General features: G+C 33.9%; 1 protein-coding gene and 1 long non-coding RNA gene across 3 annotated transcripts in view; both read right to left on the bottom strand.

Annotated features, from left to right (window-relative positions):
* LOC147841212 (uncharacterized) overlaps positions 1 to 13,297 on the bottom strand; it is a 1,204,737-nt gene that overhangs the window by 1,117,217 nt on the left and 74,223 nt on the right. The window lies entirely within an intron of this gene.
* foxn2a (forkhead box N2a) overlaps positions 1 to 13,297 on the bottom strand; it is a 70,441-nt gene that overhangs the window by 56,306 nt on the left and 838 nt on the right. The gene's annotated exons all lie outside the window — the stretch shown is intronic.

Genomic DNA, 13,297 nt, shown 5'->3' with positions numbered 1-13,297 from the left:
CCGGCCAGCATTACTGAGCGGTCTTTCCTGCCTGATGTTCTGTGTATAACCCTGGACAGTTTCTGACTCTGAGTTGCCTTCTGCCTGCCCACAACCCTTGCTTGATACACGGACTCTGAACCACGCTGCCTGCCCTCGACCCAAGCCTGCCTAAAGGATTTTGAACTAGTGATGGTGAAATGAAGCTTTCTGAACCAGTGAAGCGCTCGACTCAATTGTATCGGAAAAAGGTTCGTTACTCGAAGCTTTCTAAATCAGAGCTCGATGAGGACCTCTTCTGGTGAAAGTGTGGGAAAGCACTGTGTTGCCATAATGTCAAATGTTCACAACTGACCAACTCATTCATGTAGTAATACAACAACAGCAATATAAACAAATTACTCAATTACTGTAGTTTTTACACAAGATATATTACATTACACAACTGATGATTGTAGTAAAATCCAAGGTATTCAAAAGTTTATCATAATACAATTAGTCCCGCTCCAAGCAGGGATCGAACCAGCAATTCCTGATTGGGAGGCGAGTGCTCTAGGAGGACGCTATGTGAACGATGCTTCAGGGTCTCTGTTAAACACAATACTACGATATGCGGTGGTTTTCTTTAAAGATAGTCATAAAAAAATACGCTAATACACTTTAGTATTGTTCAAAACCTTTTTACTAAAAAATACTATTGTAGTTTAGTTTAATTACTGGTGTGTGGGACTGGTGCAGTGCTTTGAAACAAATGTATGTAATAGACGCCAATTCTCTCGCTTTACACTTTACTATGAGGGTGTTTAAACCTTTGAATCAAAATTCGAAGCAGTCACGTGGGTAAAGGCGAAGATGAAGCTTCGGACGTCACTGATCACGTGATGATGGCAAAACGAATCAAGCTCCGGTACACTGCTTCACTGCGAGATGTATCGTTTTTTTTAATACATGCTTCGAAGCCTCAGCGCACAACGTCACATCACTATTCTGAACCAAGCCGCCTGCCACTGATCTATGCCTGGTAAATCACTCTGTGTCTGTCAGCCGCCAGCCCCTCGACCATTATTGATTACTGTTGATCTGTGTTCGCACTTTAGTGCGTATTGGATGTTTGTGTTTGACTGTGACTAATAAATACTGCATAATGGATCCCTCCGTGTCAGTCCTTGTTTCAATAGGACCCACATTTGTACATGGTCATCAAGCCGCGACCCCAAACTTTTTAGGAACTATAATATAATCTTGGAATTATAATTAATTTAATAATAATAATAATAATAATTCGTTACATTTATATAGCGCTTTTCTGGGCACTCAAAGCGCTTTACACAATGGGGGGGGGGGGGGGGTCTCCTCATCCACCACCAGTGTGCAGCATCCACCTGGATGACGCGACGGCAGCCATTTTGCGCCAGACCGCACACCACACACCAGCTGATTGGTGGAGAGGAGACAGAGTGATGATATGCCAATCATGATATGGGGAGGGTTAGGAGGCCATGATGGACAGAGGCCAGTGGGCAGATTTGGCCAGGATGCCGGGGTTAAATTAATTTGTGTTTACTTGTTAACATACACAAGTAGTGACAGGTAAATCATAAGAAAATCACCAAGGTTTACAAATAAACAATACTTTATTGCTGTCATTTAACAAAGCATCAAATTATAGTAATATTACAGAGTAAAAACGTCAAATACTGTAAACAGTGGTTAGGGTAAGGAAAAGTTCAGTTGTCGCACACGCATTTCAAAATAAAAGTCTGATAGAAGCAAAATAAGTAAAAGATTTAATTTTTGTGGTTTTTGACTACACACTCCGCGACACAGTGAAAATGTTCCTGCGACCCACCAGTTGAGAAACACTGGTCTATACATAAATGCTTAATATCCGATAGCCAGAAAGTTATTTTTTTGTTTTTGCAATTGTTAATATATTGGTGTCTGATGCAGCAAATCCAGAAAGTGTTGCGTACTTCATGGTTTTATATTTTAAAAATGTCACTTAAATGTGTGATATGACTAAAAAGTGATCATAAACTAACATTTTCTCAATTTGTAGAGGCTTGGACCCGGAAACAGTATTCCATGTCAGAACTTAACAAGCGAATAAAGACATTTGAAATATAGGAAATCTGTTAAATCAATCTTCCTAATCGAAATTGTATTGGAAAGCATAGTTTTACTTTTTTACAAAGGTTGCAGCATCCTGGATAAGCATAAGACCTGTTTTGATGACCAATACAACACATATAGTCATCCACCCTCTTGAAAACAAACAGAATCAGTTCATATAGCTTGAAAAGTGCCTGCAGCTGTTGACTTGTGTTTTATGAATTACCAAAGATTACAGTATCAACAAATAAAAACTTTAATCTAGAAAAGGACTGGCTGGATGAGAGTAATTTAATACCCAAATTAAATTTTAGGGTGAACTTTCCCTTTAAGAACTGCTTCCTATTTAGATTCCCAACATGTGAGCTCAAGGTCTCAAGGCGAATGACATCTAATTTAGACTCTCAAAATTAAATTAAGCTCAGTAAACCTACATCAAGAATGCAGTGTCCATCACTTCTGATGCTGTCAATTGAGCCCCAGAAGAGCTTTTCTGCATCACTGGCTAGACATGCCGATATTCAATAATTCAATATACCATGATAATAAACATGCACAATATTGATCACTTAAAAAAACATCAATAATTATTTACAGCTACAGGAATTTATTATTTACTCTGCAACCAGCGTCTATTTGTTAACATCAGGTTTTTTTTTTTTTAACAGAAATTTCATACATAAAAATTCCTTAACAAAAAAAAAGAACATTTCAACATGGTCGAAAATGGAGCGGGATGAAGCACAAGCTTATTATTTTCCCACCTCATTACCACCACATCATTCGTCTATTAAACTTATTTCTTCTTTTACTTATTTCTTCTTTTTACATGGGACATACGAGCTTTGCATGAGACATATTTGATCCTTTTGGCATCTTCGACATATTATATGTTTGATTCCAATTGTACATTTACATTTTAAAACATAGACCCAATAAAAATACATAGTACTGCACACAGCTATTAATTGAAATTTAATCACACCTTTCTCATTGTATCCTTTTGTTTTATTCCTTTACTAATATATATTTACACAACTTTTTAAATTGATTAATATCCTGACATTGTTTGAGAATCTGTTCTAGACTGTTCCAAAATTTCACACCACATACAGACATACACAAACTTTTTAAAGCTGTCCTTGTTTTCAACCTCCTGAAATTTTCTCTCAGATTATCTCAAAATGTTCTTCTCCCCTTGTCTTTCTTTAAAAACGTTAGTATGCACTTCGGAAGTAATTTATTTCTAGCTTTAAACATAAATTGTGCTGTTTTAAATGTAACCAAATAATTAGGTTTAAGTATCTTCAATTTTAAAAATAAAGGATTTGTATGCTCCAAATACCCCACATTTCTTTTTTTCTGCATTGTACATAAGGATCGAAAGTTAGATGTTTTCCCCTATTTCAACACAATAACTCAAATATGGCAAAATCAGTTTGTTATATAATACAAACATAGATTTATTGTCCAGGATAAATCTTGCTTTATACACTATTGCTACTGTTTTTACTAATTTTGATATCACATTACTTATTTGCTAATTTTGTGGTCCAATACAACACCAAGAAACTTAATTGCATATACTCTTTCTATAACTTCATTATCAGTTTTTAATCTAAATTATATGACTACTTTTTAATTTAATAAATAACATAACCTTTGTTTTGGTAGATTATCCCCAGAACAAAAGATACTTGTATCATCAGCAAATAAAATAAACTTAAATAGATGAAATATCTTACACATATCATAAATGTAAATAATAAACAATATTCATTCATTCATTCATTTTTTTGTCGGCTTAGTCCCTTTATTAATCTGGGGTCGCCACAGTGGAATGAACCGCCAACTTATACAGCACGTTTTTACGCAGCGGATGCCCTTTCAGCCACAACCCATCTCTGGGAAACATCCACACACACTTTCACACACACACTCAAACACTACGAACAATTTAGCCTATCCAATTCACCTGTACCGGAGCACCCGGAGTAAACCCATGCGAAGGCAGGGAGAACATGCAAACTCCACAGAAACGCCAACTGGACTGAGGTTCGAACCAGTGACCCAGCGACCTTCTTGCTGTGAGGCGACAGCAATACCTACTGCACCACTGCCTCGCCCCTAATAAACAACATTAAACTTAAAAATGATCCTTGTGGTGTGCCACAATTTACATTTAGATATGAAGATTTATGGTTGTCAATTTCCACGAACTGTTGCCTATTTTTGAAATAACTGCTTATCCATCCAAGGCAACACCATACCTTTATACTCATATAACCGCCAACTTATCCAGCACATGTTTTACGCAGCGGATGCCCATCCAGCGGCAACCCCTCTCTGAGAAACATCCATACACACTCATTCACTACGGACAATTTAGCCTACCTAATTCAACTGTACCGCATGTCTTTGGACTGAAAACCGGAGGAAACCCACGCGACTGCGGGGAGAACATACAAACTGACCCAGCTGAGGCTCGATCCAGCAACCTTCTTGCTGTGAGGCAACAGTATTTTTCAAATTAATTAACATAACTATAAAATTGCTATTTTCACTGTTGATTTTAATGCATTTACTAATATTTATTAATGAGACTTTATTGTGAAGTGTTCAGAATTGTAGTTATCCTTCTTTTGCCATTTAATTTGGTTGAAATATGTTTATTCTGAACATGCATGTTAAATAAAGCAATACACAGAGTATTTGTTTAATTATACCTGTTAAAGTAATCTTTTTTTGCAGCTTGGGTCAATATTGTGATAATATTGCGATTTAAAGCTTATTAAGAAATTTTTAATTGCGACAAAAACTCACTAATCATGCAAACAACCTATACTAGTTGTCAATCATCATCAGACTATAGTGAATTATAATTCACCATCGTTTCGTTCTCAGCATGCATGACATGATTTGTCTGTGGTGAAACACAACAGAGCAGAGTTTTCCGTATGTGTTTAGTTCCACGTCTAAGACAGGACATCCCACAATGTCTGCAACACCCATCCGGGGATATATCCATTCAGCCAATTCACATCCTCATCAGCGAACGCTTCCGCTCTCTACACGCATTTCTAAGAGCTTCACACTACAAAAGTGTTTTGCTTAGTGATTTAGGCAAGTGAAAGAAACGAAAGCAGTACTAGCCTGAGTGGTCTATTTAAACACAATAAGGAGGGATTTTTATTCGGCATTCATTTCAGTAAGAGAATCTCACTGGAAAACTTGACAGGATTTTTAAAAAGCTGAAATTTATAAATCATCTACCTCTAGGTCATCTTATATCTCATCTTATGTTTATTTTATTAGGTAGAAGTACACTTGGAAATCCTATGATTAACAGTGCTTTTATTTTATAGAAACGCTCCCTTTTTTAATTCAACATAATTTGAATTAAAATCACTTGTTTGCAAACAATTTACATCTTTAAATGGGAAAAAAAAATCTGTATTAAGTGCTGATTGAATAGTGTATATGTGCTGTGGATCTAGGAAAGCCACCAAACAAATGTTGTTGCATTACTCCCAATGACAACAATGGTCTCTTATGTGTTATGTCTATGGTTTGGTATCGCTAGAATGTTCTTGATTCCAATTCCAAATTCGATTCTGCTGATCGATTTAGAATATCTAAATCAGGGAAACGCCAAAAAGCAAAAATCATTGAGAGCCGCGTGCTGAAGATAAATACACCAAACTATATTACAATAAAGATGCCATGGGTAATTTCCTAATTTATAGAAAACATTACTTTAAATCCTATTAACAAATGCAGCAAAACATTTACAATAATAACTTATTGCAATGAAAACATAAGCAATCACCTTTATAACACAGTGGAGCTCAATGCTGAATAGTCAAGCAGAATCTGCCTTTGCCTCGATTTGTCCTCAATCGTTCAGTAATATATGTACATTTAAACTAAATCTGATTAATTCACAAATGCAATGTTTATAATTTACAAAAAGAAACTGTTTCTAAGAGTTTCAGATCAAATAATCCCACTTTATGAGTATGCTACTCTATGCATTAACTTATGAAATCATAGATAATTGATTTCCTTTATTTCCAATCTTAGGCCTATACATTTTATTCAGTTTTACAGTTTTTTACACTTTAATTCTATAAAACTTGTTTAACGTATTGCGTACATCGACAGTAATTAAATAAAAAAAAAAAGTATGCAACAAATCTGAAATTGCTCATGCAAAAAAAAAACATTCATCTAACACATGCAAAAGAATCATAGGACGGTTTCAAGGCTAAATTTGCATTCATAAAAGCTGGTTTAAATGAAAGAAACCTTTTAAGCACATCCTGTTGTCCTACTTTAAACTAATGTTTACATTATTATTCAAGGTGTTCACCAGTGTTAAAGTTACTGGTAGATTAATAAGTTAAAATAAAATTTTAACACGTACAGGAATCAATAGGAATCAAAATTAATTTTATAACAAGAATCTGATTCTTAATCCAAGTATCCAATTCCAGAATAGACATCGATTTTTTGATTCCCAAACATATCTCTCTCTATATGACAGGTTGGAGAGGAGGTGAACTTGATGATGTAATCAAAAGAAAAGCCATTTTAAAGGCAAAGTGAAAAGATTATCCTTAAACAAAAAATCATGAAACAAAAATATGCCTAATATCGACGTACAGATCTTTTAAACAAGTCAATGTGCATTAAAGTTAAATTAATGTATGAGACTGTAATGAACGGAAGGGTTGGCAAAAAAAAGATGGAAATCGAACTTGGGTCACCACAAACAGGTGACAATTAAAATACATTTATAAAAACACCAACAAATAATATCTATTTTTATACTGGTCTTGATTTGGGGCGAGGCAGCGGCGCAGTAGGTAGTGCTGTCGCCTCACAGCAAGAAGGTTGCTGGGTCGCTGGTTCGAACTTCGGCTCAGTTGGCGTTTCTGTGTGGAGTTTGCATGTTCTCCCTGCCTTCGCGTGGGTTTCCTCCGGGTGCTCTGGTTTCCCCCACAGTCCAAAGTCATGCGGTACAGGTGAATTGGGTAGGCTAAATTGTCCGTAGTGTATGAGTGTGTGTGTGGATGTTTCCCAGAGATGGGTTGCGGCTGGAAGGGCATCCGCTGCGTAAAAAAACTTGCTGGATAAGTTGGCGGTTCGTTCCGCGGTGGCGACCCCGGATTAATAAAGGGACTAAGCCGACAAGAAAATGAATGAATGAATGAATGGTCTTGATTTGAGTTCGAAGAGTAAAAGTAAAAGTCCTTCAGAAGTGTAATGATTTCTGGGGTCTTTGTACCACCTAGTACATACACTTCTATTTAAATAAATACGAATTTGTGACACTAAAAGGGACAGTTCACCAAAAAAATAAAATTCACTAGTTCCAAACTTGAGTTTCTTTCTTCTGTTGAAAGAAATAGACTGAAGAATATTGGTGGGGCATTGATTTACATGCTACTTTTTGTTCCTACTATACATGTCAATAGCAACTTTTTTACAACATTCTTCAGAATATCTTGTTTTGTGTCTAACAGAGGACATTTAAAACCATTGACTGTGAGGAACTGGTGAGGAAATGTTCATTTTAGGTTCTTGACTTTAGGCTAAAAGATTTCATTTCGCACCACATCCCAAACTACTGAGTCTGTTCAACTGGCAGTTAAACAATAGGGTGAGCAGTTGTTTCTTTTATCTTGTTGTTGTCTTTGTGTGCTGTTTATCTTGGGTCTTGCTGTCAGCAAAGAACATCTGTTGAATGTAGAGAACTGACCAACCCACAACCCTCTCCTCTGAATTAATTCAACAGTCTGAGTTGAACTCAATGAATCTATTTGACATTAATGAGGTAGCACTTCTTTAGTAGGGCTAAGCAAGTCAGCCAACGGCAACCAATAACAAATATATGCACACAACCAATGCCATCAACTACGTCTGTATCCATCCATCCATCCATCCCTCTATTTATATATATATATATATATATATATATATATATATATATATATATATATATATATATATATATATACATACACATACATACACACATACATACAATTAAATTCTGAATTATTAGCCCATTCGATTTGTTTTCTTTTTTTAAATATTTTCCAAATGATGTTTAACAGAGCAAGGGAATTTTTACAGTATGTCTGATAATGTTTTTTCTTCTGGAGAAAGCGTTAATTGTTTTATTTCGGCTAGAATAAAAGCAGTTTTTAATTATTTAAACACTATTTTAGGGACAAAATTATTAGCCCCTTTAAGCTATATTTTATTAACAAACAATTGTTATACAATAACTTGTCTAATTACCCTAACCTGCTTTGTTAACCTAATTAACCTAGTTAAGCATTTAAATGTCCCTTTAAGCTGTATAGACGTATCTTGAAAAATATCTAGTAAAATATTATTTACTGTCATCATGGCAAAGACAAAATAAAACAGTTATTAGAAATGAGTTATTAAAACTATTATGTTTAAAAATGTGCTGAAAAAATCTTTCTTCCTAAACAGAAATTGGGTGAAAAATAAACAAGCAGTCTAATAATTCAGGGGGGCCAACAATTTCTTTACTGTTCAACATAATTTGGGGAAAAGAAGTTCACAGGAGGGCAAATAATTTTGATGTCAACTCCATCAACAAATTAGCAATTTAATGCAAATTTATCTTTGCCTGCAACTAGCACAACTTTTAAAAGATTTTACAGCACATCAGGCAATTATCTGTTATGCTGTTATTTTATTGTCCAAAAAATCTGTAATAATTTTATTATGGATGCTGAAATACCTCATGATCAAGCAATCAAGCCATGTTAAGAAATCAATAAAACAGCAAATTTGTAACCCGAGTCATTTAAAGTGTTGTTGTTTTCCTGATGCTGTCAGGAAAGTGTTCTTGATGTTGTCAAGTTAATATTTACTTTAGTTTGCTTTACATTGTTGAAATGTTTAATTTGTTTTATGCAACAGTAAAACACGGCTGTTCACTTTCATAAGAAAGTGTAGTAGGGATAATGTAATGTATTTTTTATTTAATGCCATGTCAGCAACCAAGTCCATTTTCATGGCAAGAATATTTCAATAATAATAAAAATATAATTAAACATCAACAAACAATTTGACAATGTTCAGCGTTAATACATAATACAAATTCTACATTCCTGGTGTCACTTTGCTAAAAATGTCATTTAAATTCATTTAATAAAAAAAAAGTCTCCTGGAATCATTAAAAGCAGGACAATCCAGCAGTGTTTTACTGTGAGAGGAATTGTGCATTATAAACATTAGGGGTCTTCATCTAAAAAAACATGGGTTATTCTTGTATGTCCAATACGACATCTGTAAAAATCACTTGATCGAATCTAGTCTGAAAATTCTGTTTGAGATTTCAGGTTGTATTTCACACATACTTGTTGTAAGGCTGCACGATATAGGAAAAATCTGACATTTATTGTGTAATTTTGGTTTTTCTGCTATATATATTGTAATACGAGTACAATTTCACTAGATGCCTTTACCTCTATTTGGAAAGAATTTATAATTTTAGATTGATTGGTATGGTTCTATAAGGAAGCACATCTGCAAAAATATATTAAACAATCTAAAAGCATATATAAATGCAATGAAGAAAACAGTCTTGTATTTTTTTCTGAGGATTAACTTTTTGGGTATAACAGTAATTGAATAATCAAATGTACAATTATACTGCATAGTCTCCTTTTTCTATGAATAATTCAATTAAATTAACAGTTATTAAAGTTACAAATGGTGCAATTTCTTAGGCCTGAATGCCTTTAAAATTCTCATACAGTCACAGGCCTTAAAAATCCATGCAAGTGATTAACTCAATATTGCATATCCTGCAATGTGACTATAGTGAATGATCCCATTGCAATGCTGAAACGATATATTGTGCAGCCCTAAGTTGTAGTGATGCTTTCTTTTTCCGGAAATAATATGAAGCGTATATTTGATTATAATTTTAAAAATATATATATCAGATTATTACATATAGAAAAATATCGCATTATTTAGCATTTTTCTTCAATATTGCACATCCCTACATTAAACAAAACACTCAATTTAATTTGTTTCTTCATCCAGTTCAAGGTTTCTAACTTTTCTAGCTGATCTTTAGCAATGACTGGTGTCAAATATTAACCACAACACAATACATGCGAGCACAGCATCATAAAAACATCTTGATAAGATTAGTCGAGAATTCCCACAGCTGTTTGCTTGCTTTTAAAGTGATGCCATGTCGAGACTTAAGCTCCAGCATTTAGGGGATTCAGGAGAAGTGGGCGATGAATTGCAGACACGATCGTTGGCATAATAAGTTGTTGTGACTCGAACGTTAGGGAATAATAGCAAAGCATATTCAATCAATGAGCAGTCTTGCTCTGAAAGTGATTATCCTGTGAACAGATTGCATCATGTCAATGAGGTCAAGCTTCCAGTGAATGGAGCTCATATGGACCCCGCAGCAGGCAACGAACAGGCTCTTTTTTCACAAACAAAAGCTACCAAGAACTAAGAGGAACTAAACTCAGAGTAAAGTTAAGTCAAATGTTTCCTGTCAAAAACGTCTCTGACACAGGTGGTATGGCAGGCATGCATGTCAACAGATTTCATTTCTGGCAGTATAGGTGTAATGACTCACAAAAACCATGTCAGTATGCTGTTTGTAACACGTTTTACTTTCATATTAAACACACTACTACTCAAATAATGTGTTTCTTATAACCAATGGCGAGATTTCTAGTAAACTAGATTGCCAATGCTGACATACACTCATATACCAGGTTTAATCAAGTCCAATTTAAGACATTTTAAGACCCTTTTAGGACCATTATGAATAACATTTTAGACTTACACAGGGCTAAACACTAATGATGACTTATAATGGCCCGGTCAGTTGCCACAAAAAACAAACAAATATGGTGTAATTATTTCTAAGCAACATATTTTAATGTGTCAAAACAAGAAAACTCTAGTTGTTTATAAATGTTTTTTAAACATAATATATATTTTTTTAAAGGCAAGTTTAACATTGTTAAAAGTTTATTTATTGTGGAGACTGGAGACAGTGACATAAACAATCAAAAATATACATTTGTTGACTTTTGGCCCAATCTGATTGAGTATAATGTATTATGTAAAGTGATGTATTGCTCTGTTATTATCATGAGGAATTGTGTAATTGTTTTTAGTTTTCTTTCCCTGAAACTGCTTTAAAATAGGCAAACAGCTATTGTAAATCGGATCTCTTCGCAATAAAAAGTAAAAATTTAAAATAAATAAATAAATAAATAAAAATATATATTATTGAGATGGATTGCTGTGGTTAGATGGATGTCGGCCCAAATGGATAGCTTTACTTACCTGTAAACCCAACAATCAACTTTATCAAATGAAATGAGTGTAGTTAACTCAAAATTTACTTTAAGTTAATTTTACTTATTTGAGAGAAGTTTTGAACTCAGCGATGAAAGTAATGAGTTAATTAAATACCTCATTACTTCAACTTAAATGGAGTTAGATCACAGTACTCATATAGACTAGTTTTTTTTTACTCAAATGGTTTGTTGCAATTGGTTTCCTCAAACAGTTTGAGTTGCCTTAACTTGTAGGGTTTTACAGTACTCGGTGGGTTTGAGTTCTCTTCGTTTATGGGGTTGTGCTGTGCTCAAATTGTTTCATTTATTCAAATGGATTAAGTTCACAGTACTCATTAGGATTAGTTTTTGAAGTTAAATGGTTTGTTGCAATCGGTTTCCTCAAACTGTTTTGAGTTACCTTAACTTTTTGGGTTTTACAGTGTTGGACACAGGAAAATTAAGACCTGCTTAAAATGATTTAAGATCTACAAGACAATATTTCAGTAAATTTAAGACTTTTTAAGGCCTTTTGTTTGTGAAATTTAAGACATTTTAAGAATTTTTAAGACCCTGATATTCTTAGTCCAACACTTATTTTATACTTAAAACATATACTCAATTAAATCGCACAAAAAAAAATCTCATAACAAAAAAAACCCACCAAATTCATTGACAAGACTTGTTGGCAGAGAATGAACAACTCAGAAACAATTACAATGCTCATCATCTCAATCCAGGCTCAATCCAACCATCATTAATAAAACTGCTGAGTCAAAAAACAACACTTGTAAATCTATTGAGTAAATTCAAACATTTACCTTTACTCTCAAATAAAAGCTTTACAATGTGTTCGGTCCATCATACAAGCTTTTGACATTGTAAGCAATGTCATATGCTCCTTTAAAAACTATTTTACTTTTTTTTATCTTGTATGATATATTTAATAGGTTGCAGCTGGAAGGGCATCTGCTGTGTAAAACATTTGCTTGATAGATTAGCGGTTCATTCCGCTGTGGCGATCCTTGATTAATAAACAGGGTTTCTGCAGGTTTCATTAAGTCAAATAAGTCTTTTTAAGACCCTTTTAAGACCACAAAGAATGAAATTTTAGGCTTATTTAGGGTTAAGATTTTTTTTCTAATGGCCCAGTATTATCATGAGGACTCATGTAATTGATTTTAGTTTTTTTCCTTCCCTGATTAGGGAATTTAATTTGGGGAATTCGCTGTAAAATGTCTAACAGCTGTTGTGAACTATCTCTTTACAATAAAAAAAAACTTAAATCTAAAAATATATGGTTTTATTGAGATATGTTGTTGTCATTAGATTGAAATAGGCCCAAACTGAGTAGCTTCACTTGGTCAAAGCAAAATTAAGACCTGTTTGAAACTATTTAAGAACTACAATTCAATATGTCAGTAAATGTAATACTTTTTAACGCCTAAAATTTAGGTTTTAAAATTTAATGGGACCCCATGGAGACCCTGAATAAAAGATATGAGGTAAAGTTGGTTTTATATTTGCACATTTGTTCATTAAGCAGTCTCTATTTTGTTTGCCATTTTACTTTGAATATTTAATCGAAATTAGCATGCAAGTAGGATTTTAAACAACATTAACACTATCTAATTCACTGTGAACAATGTTATAATTTGATAGTCATTTGCTGCTAATATAATTTCCCTATTTATAATTTGCAAAGAATACTTTTCTGAAATTATATTATTAAGGAGTATGTCTGAATATCCTCTTATTACCACTATGATAAAAAGGCTAAGCCAAAAAGAAAATTAATGAACGACATATTTACAAGCAAGACACATCATTTA

This window comes from Danio rerio, chromosome 13 (assembly GCF_052040795.2).
Source record: "Danio rerio strain M-AB ecotype USA chromosome 13, GRCz13ab, whole genome shotgun sequence".
Taxonomy (NCBI): Eukaryota; Metazoa; Chordata; class Actinopteri; order Cypriniformes; family Danionidae; genus Danio; species Danio rerio.
The sequence above is the reverse complement of the archived record's forward strand: the minus strand, read 5'-3'. Positions and strand labels throughout refer to the sequence as shown.